Source organism: Nerophis ophidion, linkage group LG11, assembly GCF_033978795.1.
Source record: "Nerophis ophidion isolate RoL-2023_Sa linkage group LG11, RoL_Noph_v1.0, whole genome shotgun sequence".
NCBI lineage: Eukaryota > Metazoa > Chordata > Actinopteri > Syngnathiformes > Syngnathidae > Nerophis > Nerophis ophidion.
In genome coordinates this window covers 21,825,331-21,840,088 of record NC_084621.1, presented here as the reverse complement: position 1 = coordinate 21,840,088, position 14,758 = coordinate 21,825,331, and the positions used below count along the sequence as shown (strand labels likewise).

Sequence of the window (14,758 nt, the reverse complement as noted above, 5' to 3'; positions counted from 1 at the left end):
AAGTCCCTCCTTACTTCCACATGGCCGTGCGTCTGAGACGCTGACTCAAAATGTCATCACACGGGTCAGGTGACCGAGACCTGAAGAAGAGTCTAAGTCCTGCAAGACCATCAAGTGTCCTCAGAACCCGGTCCGTTGTTTCCTCTGTCGGGCAATGCAGCTCAAGGTTTTGTTGTTGTTTTGTTTTTTTCCAGGATTGTGTTGGCTGCTGGTCGCAGGAGCTCTGCACTCTTGTGTTTCCTCCTTTGTGTTCTTGATGTTTCCCTCTTGTTTGTCGTGGGTTCTTTGCCTTTTGAATCGGAATGACGGAAAAAGGAGGTGGCGGTTTTGCTTTTTCAATCTGGGGATGAGCACCCTACACATTTGAACCGATACGGTACTCGGGAATACTCAACGGCACCAATTTGTGTTACTTTAATGTGTGTTAAAATGTTGTTTTTGATATTAAAATCTCATTGTATTAGCTGATTGTGATAACGTCTGACCAGTTGTTGTATTGTCTTTTTATGGACCGAATGTCCCTTTGGGACAGAGGACACTATTGTATTTCTACGGTTTTATTATTATTATACCGCTGCCTCTTTGAGCTGTAATTTGACCCCCTTAACATGCTTCAAAACTCACCAAATTTTACACACACATCAGGACTGGCGAAAATTGCCATCTAATAAAAAAACCCCCAAAAACCAGAAACTCAAAATTGCGCTCTAGCGCCCCCTAGGAAAAAATACAGACAAAACTGCTTGTAACTTCCGTTAGGAATGTCGTAGAGACATGAAAGAAAAACCTCTATGTAGGTCTAACTTAGACCTACATTTCATAAAATGACATCCTTCAGCAAACATTAACAGGAAGTTGGCAAACACCCCTTCAAAACAAAAGTTTCCTGTAATTTGACCCCCTTAAAATGCTTCAAAACTCACCAAACCGGAGACACACATCAGGACTGGCGAAAATTGCGAATTAATAAAAAAAAAAAACCCCAAAACTTAAAATTGCTCTTTAGCGCGCTCTAGGAATAAAACACAGACAAAACTGCTCCTAGGAGGAAAACACAGACAAAACTGCTTGTAACTTCTGGTAGGAATGTCGTAGAGCAGGGGTGTCAAACTAATTTTAGATCGGGGGCTACATGGAGAATAATCTACTCCCAAGTGGGCCGGACTGGTAAAATCACAGCACGATAACTTAAAAATAAGATTCTGTTTTCTTTGTTTAAAAATAGAACAAGCACATTCTAAAAATGTGCAAATTATGTTTTTTTACACGTACATGTTGCAGTTAATAGTATTCTACCTTTATTTGTCGTTATTCATACTTTCTGAATAAATTATGTGATAATGTTCATCAGTCAACTCATTGGTGTTAATTTCCGTGCATCGGTTGAGGTGGGCGGGGTTTGGTAGTCGCGGAGTGTATAATGTAGCCCGGAAGAGTTAGGGATGCATGGGATTCTGGGTATTTGCTCTGTTGTGTTTATGTTGTGTTATGGTGCGGATGTTCTCCCGAAATGTGTTTCTCAATCTTGTTTGGTGTGGGTTCACATTGTGGCGCATATTAGTAAGAGTGTTAAAGTTGTTTATATCACAACCCTCAGTGTAACCTGTATGGCTGTTGAACAAGTATGCCTTGCAGTCACTTTTTTGTAAAAACAGAGGCCGCAGATTACATGTGACCGGCCGGCAAGTAGATAGCAATGTGTGAAGGCGGGAGGGATGACATGTTTCAGAGAGCGCAAATTTTGACACGCCATCAATATTGTCGTCCAGGTGAAAATTGTAGAAAGTTTTCCCTGGGAGAGGCACTGAAATCCGAAAATCTTCTGGAAAGATCGGGGGGGTCGGCAAGTATGCGGCTGAGCCACATCAGGCTCCGGAGCCGCGGGTTGCCGACCCCTGATCTACAGATACAAAGAACAGCAGTTTCTTTCATTCAAAAATGTCGGCTCATTTTTATACTTAGCAAACTCATCACGCGGGCCGGATAAAACCTGGTTGCAGGCCTAATCCGGCCCATGGGCCGTACGTTTGACACCCCTGTCATAGAGACATGCAACAAAAACCTCTATGTAGGTCTCACTTAGGCCTACATTTCATTAATTGACATCCTGCAGCAAAAATCAACAGGAAGTTGGCAATTACCCCTTAAATACAAAAGTTTTGTAAAAACCTGTCATCTTTTTTCAAACATTATCTTCTCTGAGCGCGTTTGTTGTGTCGGCTTCAAACTCGCACAGGAAAGAGATTGAACCCTTCTGATTAAAAGTTGTGCAAAGAGTTTTTCTAACTGCTCCAGTTTTGATTTTACGAGCATTCAAAGAACCTCTGCGCTGATGCTTCCGAGCTGCTGCCGTCTCAAAATGGCAGCTTAAAAGCAGGAAACACCAGCGTGACCACACAATGCAGAGAAAGTAGGAACTGTGCAGGTAAAGACATGTTAACTGGGTGAAAGAAGGAGGCACCAGTTTGACTCCAGGATACAGAGAGGGTATGTAATGTGAAGGTGAAGATATGATGTCTGGTTGATGGCAGGAAGCACCAGCATGTATGGGTGAAAGAAAGAAGCACCAGTGTGACCCCAGGATGCAGGGAAGGTAGATAATGTGCAGGTAAAGATATGTTGAATGGGTAAAGGCAGGAAACACCAGCAAAAGTCGGTCCCGTCCATCGCTGCTTGCAGCTTTAATTTTTAATTACCTTTCTGAGTGTTTTTTCTTTGTTGGTATTGAAAATTGCCCGCTGTCAGTGCTGCTGGAGTGACGGTTAAGTGTTAGCGTTTGGGATGTCCAAATATGAACGTTTTATGTCACGGATAATTTGACCAAAATTAGCGATTGTGATTCATTGGCGGTCACCCGAACGAGTATGACGATCCTCCTGGTAGGGGGGTGTATCCCTTTATGGAGGATGCCTGTGCGTAACTTAGTTTAACGTGGGGAGACTGGTGCACAGACAGTCACCTCCCGATCCTGGACAGAATGTGGTCAGGGTCCAGTGGCATGGAGTCCAAGACGACCAGGGATCCTTTTCTGCTGCAGCCTTCTTCGCCATCGCAGTCGTTGTGGTAGTTCTTAAATCTACCGTCTTCACTGTATCCCTGGTGAGGGGGAAGTCAGGTACTAGGCCTTTGCCATGGACTATCTGGGGTAACAGTAGTAAAGGATAGAGGAGCCTCCACTTGCGGATGCACTTTGACGTCATGCCCAGGACGCAGCGATTGTGATTATAACCACAATATTGTTCAAATGGTAATGGTAATTGTTAAAATTTAAAAACATGCACGTTATGTTCAATTTGTACTAAAACGTTCATATTATGATGTTGATTGCATTATAAAAACATCCACGTTTTTTGCTTTTTGAAATAAAAACATGTAAGTTGTGATCATTTTTATATTCAAATATGCATGTTATGGTAATTGTATAATAAAATAAGCATAATATGGCAATTGCACACTAAAACATACATTTTATGTTAATTGTGCAATTAAAACATGTTATGTTCTTTGTATAATAAAACAATCAATGTTATGGTAATTTTCGGTACTTTTTTGTGTGCTAAGAAATTTTTTGATGAACAAAATCTAATTTTATGAACTGATTATGGTAACGTTCGACCAGTTATATCGTGTTATTTTTCAATTTTTAATTACATTTCTGAGTGTATTTCTTTGTTGACATTGAAAATGGTCCGCTCTCAGTGCTGCTGGAGTGGCGGCCAAGTGTTAGTGTTAGGGATGTCCAAATATGAATGTTTTATGTCATACATATTTAAATTTTGACCAAAATTAGCAGCATGATTATAACCACAATTTTGTTAAAATGGTAATGGTAATTGTGAAATTAAAAACATGCACATTATGTTTGATGGTTAATAAAACATGAATGTTTGTTCCCATGTCTAGTAAAAACAGGCATGAAATTGTTAATCATGTTATAAAATAAACACAATGTTTATTGCATATTAAAAACGTTGATATTATGATGTTTATTGCATTATAAAAACATCAACATTATTTGCTTTGTGGAATAAAAACATGTCACTTATCATTTTTATATTCAAACATGCATGTTATACTAATTGTATACGAAAATATGAATAATATAATAATTGCATACTAAAACATGCATTTTATGGTAATTGTGAAATAAAAACATGCATGTTATTATCAAAGTTATGGTAATTTTCTGTATTGTTGTGTGTGTTAAGAAATATTTTTGTGCAAATATATTTTATTAGATTTTACAGTTAAAATGACAGTCACATCCACTCATACACACACACACACTTGAGGAGAGAGGTGCACATGAACTTTAACAACTCAAGGTTTACAGTACAGACATTATTAGAAAATATACCCAAATATTGTATATATATATATACATACACACACACATATATATATCCATACATATATATATATATATACATATATATCCATCCATCCCGCTGCGGCTCACGATCAGCAGGCTATCGAGATCACAGCAAAATGGATGAACATACCTCAGCATCAAGGATCCTCAGGAAGTGTTCACAAGATCACCTCCCGAGGGCCTGTCCACCGTACACACTTAGAGGGAAAAAAAAAGGAAAAGTTACAGGGCTTGATCAAATACAAAACAATAATCACAAAAAAAAAAAACAGAACAAAAAAGAAAGTAAACCATGACAAAACCATATCAAAAGTGACACAAGAAAAACAAATGTAGTGTTGAATCAGTACAAAAGATAATAACAATAAAAATAAAAAATAAAAAAGGAATACAACTACAAAAAAATGGCAGTTTAGTTTTCCTTTAAATGTCTATAAGTTATGCTTCAATATATGTCAGTAAAGGTTTCCAGGTTAATTCCCATTTATTCATATTTGTAGAGTTTATAAATCTTATTTTTTCAAGAGTCATTACATTCACAAGTTCATTTAACCAGTTCCTGAAGTTGGGTGCAGATAGAGTATTCCAGTCTCTGAGAATGAGTCTTTTGGCCAAAACCGTCCCAAGCAGCAACACAGTTCTAATATGTTTTGGAAGCTTTTGTGTTTCTGAAGACCACCCAAATAAGATCATATCCCTATCAGGGACAATTTTTCTCTGATATACCCCCAAGTAAAAAAAGAAAATGCTGGACCAAAATGGTTGAATAATTGGACATCCCCAAAACGAGTGAGACAATGATCCTTCAGCAGATTTACATTTATCACAAAGTGGAGATGTATCAGGATAAAATTTGTGTAATAAAACTTTAGAATAGTAAAAACGATGAATCACTTAAGAAATATTTTTGATAATAAAATCTCATTTTATGAGCGGATTATGATAATTTCTGACCAGTTATATCGTGTTTTTTTTCCAATTTTTTATTAAATTTCTGAGTGTATTTCTTTGTTGGCAATGAAAATTGTCCACACTCAGTGCTGCTGGAGTGACGGCCAAGTGTTAAGTGTTCAGGATGTCAAAATATGAACGTTTTATGCCACGGATATTTTGATTAAAATTTGCGGTGTGATTATAACCACAGTATTGTTTAAAAGGTAATGGTTATGGTAATTGTGAAATTTAAAAACATGCACGTTATGTTTAATGTGTAATAAAACATGATTTTTTTTCTAATGTCTAGTAAAAACATGCATGAAACTGTTAATTATGTTATAAAACAAACACATTATGTGTATTGTCAATTAAAAACGTTGATATTATGATATTTATTGCATTATAAAAACATCAATGTTATTTGCTTTGTGGAATAAAAACATGTCACATATGATCATTTCTATATTCAAACATGCATGTTATGTAATTGTATAATAAAATAAGCATAATATGGTAAATGCACACTAAAACATACATTTTATATTAATTGTGCAATTAAAACATGCACGTCATGTTCATTTTATAATAAAACCGTCAACGTTATGATAATTTTTGATATTTTTGTGTGTGTTAATATAAATATTAATATTTTTTATGAAGAAAATACTAATTTTTTGAGCTGATTATGGTAACTTTCGACCAGTTATATATTATATTTTTTTTACTACGTACATTTTTGAGTGTATTTCTTTGTTGACATTGAAAAGTGTCCGCTCTCAGTGCTGCTGGAGTGACGGCCAAGTGTTTGTATTAGGGATGTTCAAATATGAACGTTTTATCCATCCATCCATCTTCTTTGGCTTATCCGAGGTTGGGTCGCGGGGGCAGCAGCCTAAGCAGGGAAGCCCAGACCTCCCTCTCCCCAGCCACTTCGTCCAGCTCCTCCCGGGGGATCCCGAGGCGTTCCCAGGCCATCCGGGAGACATGGTCTTCCCAACGTGTTCTGGGTCTTCCCCGTGGTTTTATGTCATATATATTTATATTTTGACCAAAATTAGCAGCGTAATCATAACCACAATTTTGTTAAAATGGTTATGGGAATTGTGAAATTCAAAAACATGCACGTTATGTTCAATCTGTACTAAAACGTTGATATTAAAATGTTTATTGCATTATAAAAACATCTACATTATTTGTTATGTGGAATAAAAACATGTAAGTTATGATTATTTTTATATTTAAACATGCATGGTATGTTAATTGTATAATAAAATAGGCATTATGTGGTAATTGCATACTAAAACATACATATTTCTATTTATTTATATATATTTATTTATTATATATATATATTTCTATATTATTTATATACATTTATATATATTTATTTAATTATATATGCACCTTATTGCTTTTTTTCCCTGCACTACCATGAGCTTATGCAACGAAATTTTATTCTTATCTGTGCTGTAAAGTTCAAAATTGAATGTCAATAAAAAGGAAGTCTAAGTCTAAAACATACATATTATATTAATTGTGCAATTAAAACATGAATGTTAAGTTCATTGTATAATAAAACCTTTCAACATTATGATCATTTTTGGTACTTTTATGTGTTAAGAAATAGTTTTCAAAATAAAATCTAATTTTTTAGCTGATTATGATCAATTCTGACCAGTTTTTATATCCTGGGTTTTTTTGTATTGCATTTTTGAGTGTTTTTTTCTTAGTTGGCATTGAAAATTGCTACATTACCTAAAACCGGCTTGGCCGAGTCCGCTCTCAGTGCTGCTGGAGTGATGGCCAAGCGTTATGGAGTACTAAGCTTTTGAGACTGGTTCGTGAGGACATTGACCACGTCGGTCATCAGTCGGACTCGTTGACATACGTTTTCCGGAGACTTTTATTTTGATGCATTTCTTCAATTTGGGTTAGTATCTGTAACACACAAGTACATAACTATCAATATTTCTGTTATCTACTCAAACAAATATCTGTATCGTATGCCTATCGATATGATATGATATTGATATGGTATTGTGGTCAAAAAGCTCCATTTTTGTTTCATCTGACGTCACATGGACAAAGATAAAACCTTCCGGAGGAAAGTTCTGTGGTCAAATGAAACAGAAAGTGAGCTATTTGGCCACAATACCCAGCAATATGTTTGGAAGAGAAAAGGTGAGGCCTTTAATCCCAGGAACACAATTCCTACCGTCAAGCATGGTGGTGGTAGTATTATGCTCTGGCCCTGTTTTGCTGCCAATGGAACTGGTGCTTTACAGAGAGTAAATGGGACAGTAAAAAAGGAGGGTTACCTCCAAATTCTTCAGGACAAGCTAAAACCCTCAGCCCGGAGGTTGGGTCTTGGGTGCAGTTGGGTGTTCCAACCGGACAATGACCCTAAAACACACAAGGAATGGCTAAATCAGGCTACAATTAAAGGCTTGCTGAAACCCACTACTACTGACCACGCAGTCTGATAGTTTATATATCAATGATGAAATATTAACATTGCAACACATGCCAATACGGCCTTTTTAGTTAACTAAATTCCAATTTTAAATTTCGCGCGAAGTATCCTGATGACGCATGCGCGTGACGTCACGGTTTTTAGCGGACATTTTGTTCCAGCCCGATCCCAGCTATAAGTGGTCTGCTTTAATCACAAAATTACACAGTATTCTGGACATCTGTGTTGCTGAATCTTTTGCAATGTGTTCAATTAATAATGGAGACGTCAAAGAAGAAAGCTGTAGGTGGGAAGCGGTGTATTGCGGCTGTTGTGATCCGGCTTCCGGATCACACATCTCTAGCATGTTTGTCTTTTTTTGTATTGTCCTACTAGGTTTTGATCATGTTTTGGACTCTACCGATCCCGTTTGTTAGCGCACTTCCTTATTTACATTCATCACCATGACAACTTATTTGCTCCTCCTGCATGGCTCATTCACACACCGGTTTGTAATTATGTTTTCTGTATTTAAGCCCCTCTGCTACCTAGTTCGCTCTCGCCAGTTTGTTTGCACCTGCAACCGTTACGTGAGTGGTCTCTGATTATTTTTCTGCTTGCTAAATGTAGCTTGCCTCCGCGCGCTTGGCTCGCGCTTTATGGACTTCGAACTCTGTCTTCTATGTATATTAGCATTTAGTTTTCTGTGCTCAGACACGCCTTTGATTTGCTCTTTTGTACCAGTGTTCTTTTGTAACTTCATATTAAAAGGCTGTTCATACCTTCATTCCTGCCTGCTGTGATCCTGCGCATCGAGAGGCGACACTCCCCGCGCATCCACGATGCCGCGCAAACGTAACAGAAACTGGCGAGCAGAAACGCGTCACCTCGCGCTGGATCCTCCAGGACACCGTTCCCGACAAGCAGCATACCCGACCAAGTACTCCTCCGCTCCAACCCAGGACTCTTCTCTACGGGTTGGTACTTTGTTCACTTCTCCCGTTCCCAGTCACCATGTTGCTATTCCCATTAGCATCCCACCATCTTCCGCCTTCCCTGTCACTCACAGTGACGTCACTCCGTTCACGCCCCCCTATGACGTCACCGTTAACACCTTAGTGGATTCCTCTGCACATTTTTTTGACCTTAGTGACGAGGAGTTTTTTGAAGATGAACTTTCTCCCATTCCACCCAAGGACCTAATTTTATATAAGAAAATTTTCAAGGATAATTGTAGCACATCCAAGCCCAGTCCCACCCCCAACAATGACTTTAATAATATAATTAATTATTACCAGGACATTTTCCGCCACTACTATGACTCTAGTCAGTCTTCACCCCCCATACCCGCTTCCCCCCCTCTCAAGTCTCGTTCTCCGCCTGAATCCGTGCCTTTTTCCACCTCATTTAGTGAGGATTTTGAACATTTTAGAGGGGAGGAGCCTGCCCTCCTCAAAACCTCCCACCGCCCGCCCTTACGGTCAGCCTCTGTCCAACTGGGCCCCGTCTGGAATCCGGGTCTTGAGGGGAGGGCCAGTATTACTACTAAGCCTCCTAGACCTCCACCACCGGTGTTTACCCCTGTTAAACCTGTTAAGCCACTACGGCCTCCTAGACCTCCTCCACCGGTGTTCTCCCCGGTCAAGTCACGCCCTCTTAGACCTCCTCCACCTGTGTTCCGTCCGTGCCCTAGTTCTAGTTTTAGTCACAGTCTCTCTCAGAGTTTGAGTCCCAGCCTTCTTCGTAGCCCATGCTCTAGTCCTACTCGTAGACCGACTTGTAGACTGAGTCGTAGTCCAAGTCCTGGTCCGAGTTTCCGTTCTGATTCTAGTTGTAGTCCTAGTCTTTCTCGTAGTCGTCGTAGTCCTAGTTCCACTCGTAGACTGATCCGTAGTCCGAGTCCTGTTTCGAGTCCGGTCCCGAGTCTTGTTTCTTGCCTTTGTAATATTAGTACTGATTCCCCTCGTGGTCTTAGTCCGAACCCTAGTCCTTACCCAAGTTCTTGTCCGAGCCCCAGTGTTACTGTAAGTCCTAGTCTTTGTCCTAGTCCTTGCCCGAGCACCAGTTTGATTGTTAGTCCCAGTCCTTGCCCAAGCCCTAGTTTGACCGTTTGTCCTAGTTCTTGCCCAAGCCCTGGTATGACTGTAAGTCCTGGTCGTTGCCCAAGCCCTTCTCAAAGCACTAGTGTGATTGTAAGTCCTGGTCCTCTCTCAAGTCCTTGCCCGAGTCATAGTGTTTGTCTTATCACTCATCATAGTCCTAGTCCTGCTCACAGCCAGTCCCCTAGTTCTCCTCGGCAGACCCCTGTGCCTGCTCCTCGGCTGAAGCCGACACCTGCTCCTCGGCTGAAGCCGACACCTGCTCCTCGGCTGAAGCCGACACCTGCTCCTCGGCTGAAGCCGACACCTGCTCCTCGGCTGAAGCCGACACCTGCTCCCAGTCTGGTTCTCACACCAGCACATGACTCTGACCTGGTTTTCACACCAGAAAATGTTTCTAGCCTTGTTCTCACGCCAGAGTCAGACTCTAAACTGGTTCTCACGCCAGCACAAACTCCAAGGCTGGAGCCCACTTTAGCACCAGTTCCTAAGCTGGAGCCCACTCCGGTACCAGCACCACGACAGGTACCGGTGCCAGCTCCGCGCCGCCAAGCACCGCCGACGACGGGGCTGGAGCCCACACCAGCGTCGACGACGGGGCTGGAGCCCACACCAGCGTCGACGACGGGGCTGGAGCCCACACCAGCGTCGACGACGGGGCTGCAGCCCACACCAGCGTCGACGACGGGGCTGCAGCCCACACCAGCGTCGACGACGGGGCTGGAACCCACACCAGCACCACCGACGACTACGCCTGCATTCACGTCGATGACGACTCCTGCGGCTCCCAGGCCGCCTCCGACGACTCCTGCGGCTCTCAGGCCGCCTCCGACGACTCCTGCGGCTCCCAGGCCGCCTCCGACGCCTTCTTCGGCTGCAGCACCCGCATCATCCTCGCCAGCTGCACTCGGGCCTGCTTTGGCTGCAGTCCCCGCACCCTCGTCTGCTGCTTCCAAGCCTGCTGGGATTTCGGTGCTGAGGCGTCGTCCACCACGTCGACCACGGGCGTGGCCTCTGCGAGGTCATCCTCCTCGCCAGATACTCCCTCCTCCATGTCGGCCACGGATGTGGCCGTGCCCGGGTCGTCCGCCTCGCCGGGCACCTCATCCTGCGAGGCGGCCACTAATGTGGCCTTTTCGAGGTCGCCCGCCAAAACTTTTTCGGCAGCAGCGTTCCACCCGCCGCCGCCACATGATGTGTCCTCGGTGGATTCGGGGACATGCGATCTGGCGACCCTCCACCGTGGACTCCCTCCGCCCTCCCTTCGTTTGTGAACTTTCTGGTTTTGGGAGGGGGTTCTCTTTATTGCAGTTTTTTGGGGGCATCTGGGATCTGCCCCTTAAGGGGGGGGTAATGTTGTGATCCGGCTTCCGGATCACACATCTCTAGCATGTTTGTCTTTTTTTGTATTGTCCTACTAGGTTTTGATCATGTTTTGGACTCTACCGATCCCGTTTGTTAGCGCACTTCCTTATTTACATTCATCACCATGACAACTTATTTGCTCCTCCTGCATGGCTCATTCACACACCGGTTTGTAATTATGTTTTCTGTATTTAAGCCCCTCTGCTACCTAGTTCGCTCTCGCCAGTTTGTTTGCACCTGCAACCGTTACGTGAGTGGTCTCTGATTATTTTTCTGCTTGCTAAATGTAGCTTGCCTCCGCGCGCTTGGCTCGCGCTTTATGGACTTCGAACTCTGTCTTCTATGTATATTAGCATTTAGTTTTCTGTGCTCAGACACGCCTTTGATTTGCTCTTTTGTACCAGTGTTCTTTTGTAACTTCATATTAAAAGGCTGTTCATACCTTCATTCCTGCCTGCTGTGATCCTGCGCATCGAGAGGCGACACTCCCCGCGCATCCACGATGCCGCGCAAACGTAACAGCGGCTGCCTTTAACAACACAAACACAGCCGGTGTTTCCTTGTTTACATTCCCGAAGGTGAAGCTTTACTATGTAACAGAGCCGTCAAGCGAACATGGTTCCCGACCACATGTCAACCGGCAGGTTTCGGTGAGAAAATTGTGGTAATAAGTCGGCTCTTACCGAAGGCATGAGCGGAGCTTGCGTCGTTCTTCATGCACCTGTCAAAGAGGCAGCTGCGGACTCTCTTGCCTCCACCTACCGGCTGCCCCTGAACGTGGGATGCTATCACCATGGAGGAAAGGAAAAAAAAGCTCAGCCCGGCCCGAACGGCTGCCTTCGCTTCGCCTCGTCGAGAAACGTGGCTTCCTTCAGAGACACTGGCGTCTGTCCGACTTTCAGGTACGACTACATAATCTCACTAAAACACTGGTAACACAATAAGAAAATTAGGGATTTTCCAGAATTATCCTAGTAAATGTGTTTAATAACATCGGAATCGCTCACACTGCCCTCGCCTTTTTTTTCCAAGTCCTTCACTCTCACTATCCTCATCCACGAATCTTTCATCCTTGCTCAAATTAATGGGGAAATCGTCGCTTTCTCGGTCCGAATCGCTCTCGCTGCTGGTGGCCATGATTTTAAACAATATAAGGATGTGAGGAGCTCCACAACCCGTGACGTCACGCGCACATCGTCTGCTACTTCCGGTACAGGCAACGCTTTTTTATTAGCGAACAAAAGTTGCGAACTTTATCGTCGATGTTCTCTACTAAATCCTTTCAGCAAAAATATGGCAATATCGCAAAATGATCAAGTATGACACATAGAATGGACCTGCTATCCCCGTTTAAATAAGAAAATCTCATTTCAGTAGGCCTTTAAGCTCAATGCAGCCATGACATTGTTATTTACAAGTGTATGTCAACTTTTGATCAAGACTGTATGTACTAGAGAAATAAAAATAAAGATCAAGAAATCAGCTGTCAAATAATATGTTGCAGTTTCACATTAGCATGTGTGAGCTAGCCACGTTAGCAGTAGCAATGCACTCCTTAACTCATGTTGGCCGGTAGCTTCTTAACAACACAGAGCCAATAATGTTCTTAAAACACCACTAAACATTACACAAAGACAGTAAAGTCTATTAAAAGTCTAAATTAGTCTTTTACAATCATCAGAATACTCACATCTTCAAAGACGAGGGCAGAAAGCAGCAGAGATAAAACAAGTTAGCGTACATTAACGCAAGTCAAAGCGGAAGCGGAAGTGACAAAGTCAAAAAAAGCTTAAAAATAAAAGTCTCTGGAAAAAGTATGTAAACATGGAGAATTCTTAACGAAAATGTTATGTTGACCGACACTAACGGCGTTGTAATGACATTATTGTTAAATGTGTTAAAAAAATTAAATAAATGTTCAATACTTATATTTGTTTTAAAAGACTAAAAATAAAGAGACTCGCTGTTAGAAAAGACACTATTTTGCATGAATGTGTTTCTTATGCTTCACTTATCGCAGGGGTGTTTTTTTAACGGCCCCATGGCACATTTTAAAAATACAATTGAAAAAAATTCAAAACATAAAAACTGGTGTAAAAGAGCAAACAGGTGAAATGTAAGAGGACAATGTTACAATGCTTTAATAACACAAAGCTGCAATGCAGGCTGTTTTTTTTATGTATATAATAATAATGAATCAAAATCAATGTCATTTCTAATTATTGACCTATTCAAGGCTTCAATTACGTCCCATTAAAATGTGAGTGTGAATGTTGTCTGTCTGTCTGTGTTGGCCCTGCGATGAGGTGGCGACTTGTCCAGGGTGTACCCTGCCTTCCGCCCGATTGTAGCTGAGATAGGCGCCAGCGCCCCCCGCGACCCCGAAAGGGAATAAGCGGTAGAAAATGGATGGATGGATAAATATTCCACTTTGAGATATTTTTGGGGGAAAATGTTGCATATTTTGTGTTTTGCCGTATAGAAAACTGAGCTGTTTTTTTTTTAAAGAAGGGCCTAAAACAAACAAACAAACAAAAATAAACAACAATAAAACTTGAAATTGACGGATATATCTGAAGTTGATTTCGAGATTATTGTGCTAAAAGTAAACAGTAAAAAAAAATGTATAATTTATTTTTTAACACTTTAATGAGTGGGACACTTTAGGATCCCCAATTATTTTACTGTGATTTGTTTTTAAGTGTCATAGCTCAAAAAATAATAATAAATCAAAATCCAAAATTAAGGCTCCAATTATTGTATAATCTCAAATATTCCACCTGAAAAAGTTATTGGGTGAAAATATTGTATATTTTGTGTTTTTTTTCCATTTTTTTCCCCAATGTTGATCTAGTGATTTAAAACTAATAATAAGGAAAATAGTAATACTGAATAATGACACATTTTTTATATATTTTTTTGACCAAAATCCTTTGGGGTCCCCGGGATCATAAAAGAGTGGAGGTCTAAATGTATATTGTTTGTATATATACTGTATTGGTTTTTAGAATAAAAAATATAAAAATGGCCCCTGCTTGCTTTGATTTTTCAGTGTGCGGCCCTCAGTGGAAAAGGTTTGGACACCCCAGACTTATCGGATCGGATAGTCCTTTTATTTTTAAACCACGGTTTTGTTTTTTTTGTTACTCGAAACTTGTGTTCTGACAGTGCATTACTGTAAAAACTATGACACGGAGAAAATGTAAAACAATATTAAAAATGTTCTTAGATTTTAGGGTTAAAAAAAAACCAAAGTTTAGTACCCTAAATTTTAAGAAACGTATTTTGTTATTACTCTAAACTTTTGTTCTTACAGTGCATTACTGCAAAATCTATGACACGAAAAAAAAAGTAAACAATTAAAAAAATGTTTTTGGGATTTTAGGGTAAAAAACAACAACAATGGATTAGTCTCCAGAATTTTAAGCTACATTTTTTTTTTACTTTAAACTCGTGTTCCTACAGTGCATTACAGTAAAAACTATGACCAAAAAAAAAGTAAAACAATGTGAATTTGTATTTTTATTTTAGGGT

The 14,758-nt window shown here is 40.9% G+C and overlaps 1 long non-coding RNA gene across 1 annotated transcript; it reads right to left on the bottom strand.

The window, feature by feature from the left end:
- Positions 1-4,276: 4,276 nt before the first annotated feature.
- LOC133561397 (uncharacterized) lies at positions 4,277-12,976 on the bottom strand. Its single transcript, XR_009808674.1, has 3 exons — positions 12,915-12,976; positions 7,627-7,711; positions 4,277-7,246 (listed from the first exon to the last, which is right to left on the bottom strand). It is a non-coding gene; the product is annotated as an uncharacterized LOC133561397 (long non-coding RNA).
- Between the last annotated feature and the right edge of the window lie 1,782 nt (positions 12,977-14,758).